At 51.6% G+C, this 13,808-nt stretch overlaps 1 protein-coding gene across 8 annotated transcripts in view; it reads right to left on the bottom strand.

Annotated features, from left to right (window-relative positions):
* Window positions 1-13,808, bottom strand: part of PRKAG2 (protein kinase AMP-activated non-catalytic subunit gamma 2) — a 268,736-nt gene that overhangs the window by 208,331 nt on the left and 46,597 nt on the right. Inside the window, exon 1 of one of the 8 annotated variants that reach the window (XM_041753792.1) lies at window positions 11,668-12,013. The exons of the other annotated variants lie outside the window; for them this stretch is intronic. The gene's annotated coding sequence lies outside the window, so the exon portion shown is untranslated. Of the gene's footprint in view, window positions 1-11,667; window positions 12,014-13,808 lie in introns of those variants that run through there. 8 annotated transcript variants of the gene reach the window in all.

The following is a 13,808-nucleotide window of genomic DNA, read 5'->3' as shown; positions in this document are numbered from 1 at the left end:
GACCCAAGATCTATAAAGACCTTATTAAACTCAACAGCAAAGAAACAAACAATCCAGTCATGAAATGGGCAAAAGGCATGAACAGAAATTTCACAGAGGAAGACATAGACATGGCCAACAAGCACATGAGAAAATGCTCCGCATCACTTGCCATCAGGGAAACACAAATCAAAACCACAAGATACCACCTCACACCAATGAGAATGGTGAAAATTAACAAGACAGGAAACAAATGTTGGCAAGGATGTGGAGAAAGGGGAACCCTCTTGCACTGTTGGTTGGCGTGAACTGGTACAGCCACTCTGGAAAACTGTGTAGAGATTCAATACAATTTTAAGTCAGCAGTTCCCACAGTGGAGCTCGAAGACCCCTTGTCAGGGCCAGCAAGCGTCCTCCCCTCCCACGCAACGGTCTCAGGCCTGCGAGCTGACAGGACACCCCAGTCTGGACTGACCTCCCTCCTTCTCTTACCCACTGCTAAGAGGACCTACTCATCCAAGAACTGGCTCAAACCCCACAGATTGTGATGCCCTTCCTAATGAGCCCAGTTGGACACCATCTCAAACACCACACATTTCAAGAGTTTCAGCTATCCCTTAAGAATTTTAAGAGTTTTGAGTAAAAGAATTTAAAATACTCAAGCGTTGTCCATGATTTATTTGTAAATGCTATCTCTATAGCGATTGTGAGTACTCTGAGGGCAATGGCTTTGCTATCCAGCTAATTTTTGCATGCAGGTGGATAAGAGCTAAATTCATGGGATTTGCAAGTGAAAACAAAACGATGCATAATAGGAAAGTTGGGGGCAGACCAGGTGGCTCAGTGGTTTAGTGCCGCCTTCAGCCCAGGGTGTGATCCTGGAGACCCAGGATGGAGTCCCACATCAGGCTCCCTGATGGAGCCTGCTTCTCCCTCTGCCTGTGTCTGTTTCTCTGTGTGTGTGTGTGTGTGTGTGTGTGTGTGTGTGTCTTTCATGAATAAATGAAATATTTTTAAAATTTTTGAAAAAAAAAGAAAGGAAAGTTGGGGTCCCACCCTGGGCCCCATCCATGTTGTGCCCCCAAAGGAACCACTATTAGTTGCACATCCTACTAGGGCTTCCTTATGCGCTTGCACACTCCAAGTCCCTTCTGTCTCTCTCATACTTAGGTATCCCTGCTATGCACATACTCTGTCCCACAGCTTGCTTACCCAGGACATCACTCACTATCAGCACAGAGATATTTCTGGTATCTGGGGCATGCTTCTTTGGATGGAATGTTCTAGCTGCACCAGCCCCTGTGGCAGTCCGAGTGTCCAATCTTTGGCCATTAGGACAAGGCTGTCACGAGAACATTGTGCGTTCTTCCTACTTCTAGGATGTGTTAGCCCCAGAAGTCTGACAGCTGCTCAAAAGGCCACGGGTTGGTGATTTCTGGACAATACTGCCACATGTTCCTCTTAGTACAGGGCCATTCTGCCCTCGCTATGGCAAAGGAGAGGGTCTGTCTCCCTCAGAGCTCACCAACAGATTATGCTGCTAAACTTCAGATTTTTGTCAGATGGGTGAGAAATGGCCTCTGTGTCACCTACCTTTCACTTGCTTAATTGCATCTTTGCTGTGCCATCAAGCACAGAGGAAGCACCTGAGCTGCTATGATGTGGGACAGTCTCTATCCAGCTGCAGGTAGGACACGCAGGTCCTGACATCAATGCAGTCCAAACGGGCTTTATTGTTGTTATTAACAAAAACAGAATACAATCCACCCATGTGCCCCAGGAAACGTGTTTCATGGTGTGTATACCCAACCAGCCACAGCTCATGGTCAAAGTTAGCAGACTGCTGGGGGCAGGGTGGGGGGATGCTGCAGGCATAGTCAGTGTGTTCTGCACGGTAGTCCATCCTTCCCTCCCTTGATTTTGGGCTGCTGTGATCGACAGAAAAGCAGCAGAAGGGTCACATGATTGGAGGCCTTGTGACTTCCCCCTGGATCTCATGGGGGGAAACCAGCTATTAAAAATCCAACTACCCAGAGACCACCATGCCACGGGGCAGCTCAAGCTAGCCGCCGACCAGCCCAGGCACCTGTCACAGGGTGAACAAACATCGAGAGCGCTCCGGCCTCAGCCTCCATCCGGCCTAGAATATAAGCACAACACCAGGCGGGCCCTGCTGGGCTGAGCCAGGCAACCCCTGGACCTGTGACGATCCGCATCCATATTTCCAAGTTTTGAGTGGCTTGGGATACAGCAACAGATGACCAGAAAACCATGCAATCCTGTGAAAGTTAATTTCCCAGTGCCTCAGTTTTGCTCATTCATAAAATGGGAATCATGGGAGTTCCTATCAAATGATGAGCTGGCATATATAAATATGCACACACATAACACTTATGAGCTAACATAGAGATTATAGGAAAATGCTACCTATTACCTTAAGATACTTTCCTGGTTTTACAGGCAAGTAAAACCATTATTAGGGACAGGATACTATTATTACTGAGAAAGGTAGGGAGTCGGGGCTGATGTGGGTTGGGGGCCTCTGGTCTAGGGTGGGATGCTCCTGCCATGTTTTCAGTCTTTCAAGGGGTGGAAAAGAAACGCACACACTCTGATGGCCATGCAGCAATGAGGATGGCCGGGCCCTCTTTCCACCTGCTTTCATTTCATTGGCTCTGTAATGCTGATGGTCTACAGCCGATCAGGGGGCTGGACTCTGACTGAACACAGAAACTACGTGTTAGCAAGTGCTTATTAGACAGTCTTTCAAGACATGGGATGAATGGGAGAAACCACAGGAGCCTTGGAAGGATTTTTGAAATACGTTGGAGCCACTATGTATTTATTCATTTAAACATGTGCCAGGTTGCCTGTGTTTGTGTCTGGAACCGTGTGGAATGCAGGGCATTCAGAGAGAAGACCCACGCCCCTCCTCAGTCTCAGGATGGGGCTTGGGGGAGGAGACGGACTGCAGAGGAGCCCCATGGGACCTATAGGGAGATAGAAATAACCCCTGTCCTGAGTGAAGTGGTGGTCACATGCCTGTACACATTTAGCCCAATCTGTCTAGCTGCACACTTAAAATTGGTGAATTTTATTGTATGTAAACCATAGGTCAATAAACCCCACCATGAAGTGACCCACCAGCCACCACCCATCCCCATACTGTAGGAGAAAAAAAAGAAAAATGCACCATCTACAGAACACGGGGAAGGTGTCTACATTATTAATCCCGGAATATTGAATGTGCGTTTTCATGCAATGTGAGTAGACTTTTCAGGAAGCAGCTGTGCAGTGTGGGTGATGGTTATACTTTATTCTCAGCAAAATTCTTTGGTTTCAATTACCCTCCTGGTGACAAAGCACCTTGTTACATTTATCAGATAGGGAACAGTTGTCCTTTCTTCCCCTTCCTGGGATCTGAAAGTCTGACATTTCACCTCCCAAAACCCAGTCCAGACACACAGGTGCTACAGATATAGGAGGAGAGATGTGTCAGATGCCAAAACCCCAATTTCTCCCAAGGGTGAAAACCCCAGTAGTGTGAGGTGTCACAATCCTACATGTGTGCTTAAATTTCCTATCCTGTGGTACGCCTAGGTGGCTCAGCAATTGAGCCTCTGCCTTTGGCTCAGGGCATGATTCTGGAATCCAGGATCGAGTCCCCCATGAGGCTCCCTAAGGGGAGCCTGCTTCTCCCCCTGCCTGTGTCTCTGCTTCTCCCTCTGCCTGTGTCTCTGCCTCTCTCTCTCTCTCTTTCTGTCTCTCATGAATAAATCTTAAAAAAAAAAATTTCCTATCCTGAGGCCTTTATCTGGATCAAGGCAATATTTAAATGATAACCATGAGAGACAACCCACAAAATGAACCCCTTCTCTGAACTGGTAGATTCCTGGATTAGCTAGTCTCAGAAAAAAGCCCTGATGGCCTAGGAAAAAAAAAAATTTTTGGTTGAGTAGAGATGGTCAGACAGAAAAAGTGCTTGGATAAGGCCAATTTGGGGAGCACTGGGGTGAGGACCCTAGACATAAAGGAAGGCCCCAGAGGTGGGGAAGGGGATGCCCAGAGGCCCTCATGGGCTGAGGCCACAATTCCCCACCACCCCTGTATTAACTCCAGCCAAGTAGGAAGTGTAGGGATCCCCGAAAAGCAAGAACATGGTGAATATTTAAACGTGATGAAGAAGGTTGATTACAGCTAGCTTATCGCAACCGGACGTCTTACTCACTGGCATCAAGATTTTGTTAGAGTGGCATTACTGGGGCCTTAAATGTACTAGAGACTGAGTGATGTGTCTTGTTTCATTGTTAAGTGCATTTTATAGTACTCTAATTTTTTTTTTTTTTAACAGTTAGCATTCTAAATAAGATATAGCTGGTAGCTCTCAGAACTCTGGGTTAACCAGAGTCCCCAGGCATTTGGGATTATTGAATAATATTCTTTGGATTTTTTTTTTCAATTGCACAATGATCTCCTTCTCTATCTCCATGAATTAAACTAGAGAAAGCTGATTTGGGGGGAAATTGTTATTCTCAGTGTTCAGTTGGACCCTAGGCAGAATTTTCTTTTTTAAAAAAAGATTTTATTTATTTGAGAGAGAGAGAGCATGAGCAGGGAGGGGGCAGAGGGACAAGCAGACTTCCTGCTGAGCGCAAAGCCCAATGTGGGGCTCAATCCCAGGCCTGGAGATCATGACCTGAGCTGAAATCGAGTCAGATGCTTAACCAACTGAGCCACCCAGGTGCCCCTAGAATATTCTTTTTACATAAAGGAGCAGGACAGGAAATGCTGACTCCAATTCAATCCATTCTAAGTACAAAGCCAGTCCTCAGAGCATGGAAGATGCTGCTGAGAATCCCTGAGGAGCCCATTCAGTAGACTGGGGTGGAATCCCAGAATGCACACACACTTTAAGAAGCCCCCAGGGCCACTTGGGGCTCCCATCCACCAGCAGAAATCTTTTCTCCCCACTTAGGAGACAGCAGGGGCGAGTATGTGTGTATATGTGTGTGGCGGGGTTGGGGGTTGGGGGGGGGGGGGGAGATGGTTCTCATCTACCAGGTAGAGATCTGAGAATGAAGAGAAGTGAAAAAGGAAAAACAAATTTTTATGTGCCGGCATGGCCCAGTGCCCTTTCTCTATGCAGTCAGGAGAAGGAGCAAGTCCTTCTGGGGAGAGCTGCCAGGTGGCTGCTAACCAAGGCCCAAGGGACATCCTGACACTATCCCAAGGGCAGAAGAGAGGTGTCCCCAGGTCCTGACTGGGGCACTCAGAGCCCCTTACCCACATCCCAGGCCAAATGGAGCACATCCCTCCTCTCCTCCTCCAAGACCCGCCCTTCTTTCCAAGTGTTCCCCAGGGTTTGTGTTGGAAGACCAACTGGTGAGTGCATTTCAAGGCTCTGTGATGCGAGCAGATAAGTGTGGGGTGACTCAGAGTGAGTGGGTGGTGACAGATGCTGGCAATGCCTGCGGCGAGCTCTGAGCCAGGCCCGGCCCGTTCTGGGTCAGCGCCTGGCTTGGGTCTGGGCCTAACATGAAGGGCGAATCCCACCAGGGGACAGAGGGCTCTGGGAGACTGAGTGGAAAATCTGTTCAAAAGGATGAATTTCTACCCAGTCCAGCCCCCCCACCCAGCCCCGACTCCCCAACTTGGTACAGCACCAGCAGCGGTGTCATCAAAAAGCCCTCAGCACTCATGTCAGAAGCCAGAAGCCATGTGTTTGAGGGGCCCGTGTGGGTGCTGTGCCAGGCCCTCCCCACAGCATCTCGGTGCTAGAAGTTGCCCTGTCATCTTTGTCTGCTGGGCCTAAACAGCAGATCATTCCTGCTCTCTAAAATGCAGACACCCCTCCAAGGACACATCCAGATTCCCTATCAGCTCCATCTTGACTCTGAAATAGGAAAGCTCATCTGTCTTCGGAGCCTGTCAAAAACTCTTTATGGTGAGGAGATCCTGTCATCCAGAAAATTCACCTTTGTAGAAATACCTGTTCTCTGTCAAAGCTGGGTAGGGCAGGTTTAGGTGTCAGGGATGGCGCTTTAAGGATCATCACAGTTATAGTTAACTTGACACTTTGGATAAGCAGAAATCACCTTTCTGATCTTTTTTTTTTTTTTAAAGATTTTATTTATTTTGAGAGAGAGTGTGTGCAAGCAGGGGGAGGGGCAGAGAAAAGGAAGGAGGGAGGGAGAGAGAGAGAGAGAGAGAGAGAGAGAGAGAGAGAGAGAGAGACTATCAAGCATAGAACATGCTGAGCATAGAGCCAGACTTGGGGCCCGATCTCATGACCCTGAGATCATGACCTGAGCCAAAATTAAGAGTCAGACACTCAATCACCTGAGCCACCCAGGTGCCCCCACCCTTCTGATCCTTACTGGTGAAAATATTTTTAAAAATGTCTTCACACAGGGATCCCTGGGTGGCTCAGCACTTTAGCGCCTGCCTTCGGCCCAGGGCATGATTCTGAAGTCCCAGGATCAAGTCCCACATCAGGCTCCCTGCATGGAGCCTGCTTCTCCCTCTGCCTGTGTCTCTGCCTCTTTCTCTCTCTCTCTCTCTCTCTCTCTCTCTCTCATGAATAAATAAATAAAATATTTTTTTAAAAAACGTCTTCACACATCTCAGAGCTTTGATAAGAAGCATGAGGTGGGGGGATCCATGGGTGGTGCAGCGGTTTAGCGCCTGCCTTTGGCTCAGGGCGCGATCCTGGAGATCCGGGATCGAATCCCACGTCGGGCTCCCAGTGCATGGAGCCTGCTTCTCCCTCTGCCTGTCTCTGCCTCTGTGTGTGTGTGTGTGTGTGTGTGTGTGTGTGTGTGTGTGTGTGACTATCATAAATAAATTTAAAAAATTAAAAAAAAAAAAAAAGAAGCATGAGGTGGGCAGGGTTTAAGCATCAGATGGCCATGGTTCATGTGGAGCGCCAGGGCCTCTACCTCAATGGTTCCCAGAGCTGAGGGCAGGGGCAGAGGCACACTCTCCAGAAAAGTGTCTTTGTGTACCTTGTGTTCCATCACCTTTTCTTCCTTCTGGAGAGTCCCACACCCCATATGGTTGACAGGAGACTCTGTTGCTCCTGGTTGGGGGAGTGGGCTGTGCACTGTCCCTACACTACGTGAGGGAAACTGTCCGCCTGTCTCCTCACGACCTCCTCCTGAACACAAGCCATCCCAGCACAGCCTCTGCCTGGGCCATCTCCACTACCCCAAATGCCCACACAAGTGTCAGCTCCAAGTTCACTTCCAGCCATGAAAATGTGACTATGAATGTGACTCAGCCAATGGAGATCAGAAAGCAAGGAGAACGTCGGTGTTTAAGGTCAACAGGAGCTGTTGGGGTTAGGAGAAAAGGAAAAGCTCCACAGAGCTTCCTGAGGCTTGATGCTTTGTCTTACCTCTCCTCAGCTCCTGATTCTCTGGTTCTCTCTGCAAGAAGCAGCGAAACCCTGTCCTAGGGGCTCTTGAGCCATAGAAAGGTAGAACCAAAAATAAAAGGTAGACCAGCATCGGAGAGGATGTGGAACCCCAATTCCACAGCTCTCCATTCCACCCTCCTCGGGCTGCCTGGAAGCCCCCCGCATTGTGTGGTCAGCCCCCCAACACGGCAGTAGGGCAGCTGCAGGCGGCAGGGCTGGCTCTGCTCTGACTCGCCAAGTGTCTGTTCTCTTATTTACTGGAATCTGCACAGTGAGTCTAACTCACGGGTGACTAACGAGATGAAACCATTATTACCAGGCAGATGGCAGACTCCCTTAAAAGCAGACACGAAGCAATAAAATGCCACCACATACCTCATTCGCAAAGTAAAATCAAAACAAGAACCCACGTCTGACTTTGTTTTCTTCTACTTTCTCCCTACCCCTCCGTGTGCTCTATCTTAGGGTGAAAGATGCTAAGGGAAATCAAGGAAGGGTTTTAGGATCCGAGGAAGATGATGCAAACATGCCACTGTGACCTTCAGGAAAGGGTGGTGGCAGGGGAGCCACGCCGAGATGGTAGATGACCATGTCCACGTGGGGCAGGTGGGGCAGGAGGGACGGAGAGGGCCTGACCAGCTGCTCAGACAGGTGGGGAACTGGCCTCACTGGGACAGCATGGGAACTACAGGGGCCCAACTGAACCCCCAGCCCCCCGGCCTTGACTCCCTGGTGAATAATCAAAGTGATGAGATCCAGAGAGTTCTATCAGAAAGCCAGATCACCTCAAGGTCCTGCTTTGAGAGGAATTCTGCTGGGCTCGGCGCCCACATTCCACAACCAACCACTCACCACCAGGAGGCTGCTGCTGATTGAGCACCTATTACAGGTGGGGAGCTGGCCCTTATCAACTGGTCTCACCCCAATCCTGTGAGGTCTTGTGGTTATCTCCAGTTTCAGAAGAAAAATTAGGCTCGGAAAGGTGAGATAACTTGCCCATGGTCCCCAGCTGGTAGAGCGCAGGACACAGACCTGAAGTCAAGTCTGACTCCCAGGCCCAGTGCCCAGGGGGCTCTGGGTTTGAGGAGGCAACTTCGCCAGGTTCTCGAGCATCAGGTGCTTATGACTACTCCCTTTTCAAAACCCCAAATTTTAGTCATTGAGGTTAGAGCTCCGTACTCTGTCCTTAACCTCTTTTAGGGCTCTACGGCCTTAAGTCACACTCATGGAAAAGAAGTTTGCCCAGGCAGAGGGAAGGTATGCCCAAGAACACAGAACATCCATGGATTCATGCTGGCCATCCCTGGTATTAGAAAGGCAAGGCCTCAGCATCTCAGGGCTGGGGAAGCCTAGAGCCTTCACTGAAACACTGGCTGGTAAGTCCTGCTTGGTCACCACAACCTGATGGTGGCTAATAAACACATTTTCATTGTTGGATGTTTGCCATGTGCTCCTACAGTGCAATGTGGGGTGCAGGGGAGGAGGCAGCAGAGGTGGGGGGGGGGACAGGGGAGGAAGCCAGGGGGCAGGGGAGGAGGGGGGAGGAGGTGGGGGAGTAAGGGAGGAGGCCAGTTAGGGAGTCAGGGGAGGAGACAGGGGGCAAAGGAGGAGGCTGGTGGTGGGGGGGGGATTCAGGGGAGGTTTGGGGGGGAGGGGAGGAGGCTGGAGGGGAGGACTGGAGAGGAGGCTGGGGGGTGGTCTGAGGGAGGGAGACAGGGAGCAGGGGAGGAGTCAGGGGGAGTCAGAGGAGGAGGTGTGGGGGCAGCAACTTTGGAGTCAGAGGGCCTCAATCCGAACCCTAGTTTGCCATATACCGGTTCCATAATCTTAGCAAATAGATGAAGTTCACAGAGCCTCAATTTCCTCCTGTGTAAAATGAGGGACGTGTCCAGGATTGTCATGAGAACTGACATCATTACTGTCCATGAAAATGCCATCTGTGGCACCTGGTGCCTAATACATAGTCAATAAACACTTACCAAAGCATGAAGAGCTAATAGCAGGTGATTTGGAGACAAATTCCTTTAAGAAACGAAAGCCCTAACTGACCATAGGAAATGATCAATCGAATGATCAATCGAATGTATCATTACAAGAACTAACTGAACACAACCTAATACAAAATAATGCATAAAACAAAAAAGTATAAGCATGAACCCACCATCTTAGCCCACAGGCCATGTATGAGGGAGTGCTAAGGGGGTTTGCTGGAAGGTACGGGTCAAGACTTGTCAGTGTGGGTGTCCTGGGGAGGTCAGATTGCAACACTTTTCAAGGAAGAAAAATATATGGTTTGAAAGAGAACAGTAAGGAGGTGGGAAAAATCCAAGAAAGATCCTAATTTGTTAACCACTGAGCTGAAATCAGGGTGCAAAATCAGAACGTGCATTTTCAGGGATCCCCAGCTGTCCAGAACTAATGACCAGGAGGTCAAGACCCAGCATCATGCTCATCTTGGATGGCCACTGCCTGGCACGTAGCACTCAAGAGTTTGTTTCAGTAAACAGTTGACTTAATACTGGCCTGGGGACCAGAGCTTTGGAGTCCATGATAAGGGGTGACATCCACATAGCTGTCCTCTCTACTCACCTCCCTCTTCCCCACACCTGCCTCAATGAAGACCAGGCTGGGCCTCAGGGGCATGGAGTGTCTCTTCTGTAGGTGAGGCAAGCAGGCCAGATGCTTTCAGTGACCTCTGCCGAATGAATGCTACATTCAGTGTCCTCTTCCACCTGTCTCATAGACCTCATGTCGGGCCAAAACGATGACAACAAAAAAAAAAAAAACCCAAAACCCAACAAAAACCCCCACCTTAAATTTTTCCAGCCAAGTTCCTGTGCAAACTGCAGAAGCAAAGGAGAGGTGTGAAGCTGTGCCACTCTCCTGTGGGGTCAGGAAGTGAGCCAGCCTGGCCAGAGAGGCTAACCAAGCCCATGAGGCACTGTTGCTGCAATCTGTTCATCGCTTCCCTCAGGAAGCTTCCTGGGTTGACTGCTCACTTCCCTCCTGTCTACCCCTGCATTTCTCTTCCCTAGCCACACCTGACAGCACCTGAGATGCCCTCCATTTATGTTTTGGGGTCTCCCCTACACTCAGGGAGGTAAGCCTGCGCCCTGCTGCCCCTGGACCCACCAGTGTTTTCAACGCTTGGCACCTGCCATGATGCCATACTCAATCCTCTACTGTTCCCCAAGTCTTGAAACTGTCTAATAATTCTGTTCTCTCTCCTGTGTTAAGTCCAGAAGCACAGAATCAAGCCGCATTCTTCTATTTACCTGCCCCTGCCCCTGCCGGGTCCCCCAGCCCAACCCCTGGCCTCAATTGGTAGGACCCAAGTACCAATCTCAGACTCTGAGCTGAAGTTCGGTCACATACGACTAATGTGGCCCCTGGCTTAGGGAGGGGGCTTTGGGGGAACCAGAAAAACTCAGCAGCCTGCTCCAAGCCGCAAGCCTGGGTGTTAGCGGAGGCTGAGGGGCGACAGTCCTTTCCAGCAGCAGCTCTGCGGACCCGGGTTCTCAGCCCCCACCTGCCTCCTCCAGACCAGAGAGCAGACAAGCCTCGGCTCAGTCCTGGGTGAGCACATCTTCCATCTTCCCCCTTCCCTTCCTTGCCTGCTCCCTCCCAGTTTCTGTTTCTTCAATATTTTCTCCATAAGGTAAAAGCAACAAGTATGCCTCCTAGAGCTCGCCCTCGCCAGGCAGGACACCAGTGGACTGGGGTGTGTGGTCAAGAGCCCTGCAAAGGACAACATGGGGGGGGGGGTCCTAGGGTTCCCACACCATCCCCAACCCTTTCTGTTTGGGGACAGATTGAATAATAAGTGATGACTCGGGAAGTGGGAGAAGAAAGGCAGAGGATGCCAACTCTGCTGAGATTTCAGCGGGGAACTTGTCTCCGAGGTGGGAAGGTGGGGCGCGGAGCAGAGCCGCACTCAGGAGCGGGCAGCTCCAGCGCCCGGGCAGGGCGGCCCGGCGGGGGAGGAGGGGCCAACACGGAGAGGGAACACGCCCCCACACACATACCACCTTCGCTACTATCCTCTTTCAATCCCCAGGAAAAGTTAGGTAAGGAGAAAACACAGAGCCCGGAGGTAGGGAAGGAACGCTGAGTTCCACCTGGGGGTGTTCAACTGAATACGAGGCCCCCGCAGAACAAAGCGACGATTCAGCATCAGTCTGGCAAAGAGAGGAGACAAAGCACGGGCGGGGGGCGCACACAGAAACGCACAATCACCACGCACTCGGGGATCGGCTCAGGGGTCGGCTTACTCAGCCCCAGGGGGTCCCGGGGTGTCCTGGCGCGGTGGCGGTGCCGACTGCAGGTGCGCGGGCCCACAGGCTGCGGGGGCCGCAGGCGCAGCGCTCCGGCTCCGACAGATCCTGCCGCCCGCTCCAGAGGCCCATGAGAGTCGGGTCGCCCAGCCCCCTCAGCACCCGCGGGTTCCAGGGCTCGGCCGCTCCCCGAGCCGCCACCGCCGCTCGTCTGCAACAGATGGGGACCGGGGCTGGGCGTGTTCCCAGTCCCCAGAGCAGCGCACCAAGCGGACGGCAGACAGCATGAGCTGGCCCGAGACAGCGCCGGCGACAGTCTTGTTGGCGAGAGGGGCTGTGCTGCTCAACACGCAGGCAGAGCGCGGGCAGATCCCCTCAGTGACGGGACTGCAGCCAGCTGTCATTACCACCTGTGCCCGGGGCTGCTGGGGAGGCAAGTCCCACTACACGGGGGGGGGGGGGGGGGGGGGCTGGGCCAGGGCTCTTAAAAAGACAGGCGGCAAGGCTAAGGAAGGCAGGAGAGGCTGATGATGCAGCAGCCGGTGGCATCATCGCCGGAGGTCCTGAGGCCGGCAGGGCCCCTGCGCGTCCCCATCTACACCGGCCGAGGCCGGCTGGCTTCAGAGGACACAGTGGCTGCGGCCACCCGGACTCCCCAGGGAGCCCTGCCCTGGGAACGGGAATGCATCCTGCTCTCTGGCCACGGCCCTGCCCAACAGCCCTTCCGCCCTGCCCACACCTGGAAGGCACCATGGGCCCTGCCTGTATCCAGTGCGTCTTGTTTTCTGTAATTCTGAGGCTCTGACGTCTGTGGCCTCCCCGCAGCCCCAGGTGGGACCACCCTCCTGGGGTTAGCCCCTCCCTAGAGAGAGTGAATAGCTCACCTGGGAGCAAGACTTTCAGATGCAAAACAGCCCCGACACGCATGCACGCCCGACCGACCTCCTCCCCCTGCATTAATCACCCGGGGCAGCACCAGACAGCGAGGGGCACCGCTGCACCCAGAGCCTGCTGAAATGATGCCAACCAGCCAATCCCAAACCCACTTGCCCTGCCTCACCAGATCCTTCCAGCACAAACCACAATTGCCTACATTTGCCTACATTTTCCTCGCACACCTTGCGCCTCCTGACCCAGCCTGGGGCTTCTCTGCGTGGTCCCGCCTGGTGTGCTGAGCCTCCTATTTCTAGGGGTCTGTGAGGATGGAAACGCCTTCCTTCGCAACAGTCATCTTGGTGTCTCTATGTCTTCCCATACCTGATTGAAACAGAGCCTGGGTTACCTTCACACACTTCCCTGGGGAGTGTGCAAGCTGGCTGGGAAGAAAACAGATTAGGAGAAAATGAGCAGGAGAGGCACTCGGCTGGCTCACTCGGAGGAGTGGTTAAAAGCATGTGACTCTAGATCTCCACATTGTGAGTTCGAGCCCTACGCTGTTGGGGGATTACTTAAAAATATATTTTAAAATCTTCTTCATAAAGGGAGAAAATGTGTGTCCTCACTTCAGAAGCCTGCGATGCTCATTATTAAATAAAACTTACTAATGACTTAAGCTTGTCAGCAGTGGAGAAACTGCTTCAAAAGACAGTGAGCAGGTACTCAGGCGGAGGAGGAGTCTTCCTGGAAGAATCTGTTCTTTGATTCTATGACAGGATTTAGCTGGCAGATCTGTGGTTCAGGAAAGGGTGACAAATGTGAAGGGTAGAGTGGGACAGCCGTGGAGGAGGTATGCAGGATGCTTCATGGGGAGAAAGGAACGCCACATGGCGTCCAAGGCTCATGAACAAAATGGCAACTGAGAGTTTGGGACTTCGGGAAACTCCTAATAGAGTTGGAAGTCTGTGGTTTTCTTAAGGTTTCTTTCTGCCCAGAGGGTACAGGCTGGTCACTGTTCACCCAAATAACACACCCATTCTGAGGCCCGAGGGATCAGAGGCATGGGTATGGGGCCAGGATCTCTCCGGGTACCAGTTATGCTGAACCTGAACCCTGTTTTCTTGCCTGCAGACTGAGCAACGTGTTACCTAAAGGACCTCTGGGCCCTCTCAGACCTACACACAGACATTTTGTGACAACAGCTCAGATACAAACCATTTCTCTGAACCTCAGGTCTTCTTCTTCTGAGAAAATATTCTTAG

Source organism: Vulpes lagopus, chromosome 4, assembly GCF_018345385.1.
Source record: "Vulpes lagopus strain Blue_001 chromosome 4, ASM1834538v1, whole genome shotgun sequence".
Classification (NCBI taxonomy): Eukaryota; Metazoa; Chordata; class Mammalia; order Carnivora; family Canidae; genus Vulpes; species Vulpes lagopus.
Note: the sequence above shows the minus strand (reverse complement) of the source record. Positions and strands in the feature narration are given on the sequence as shown.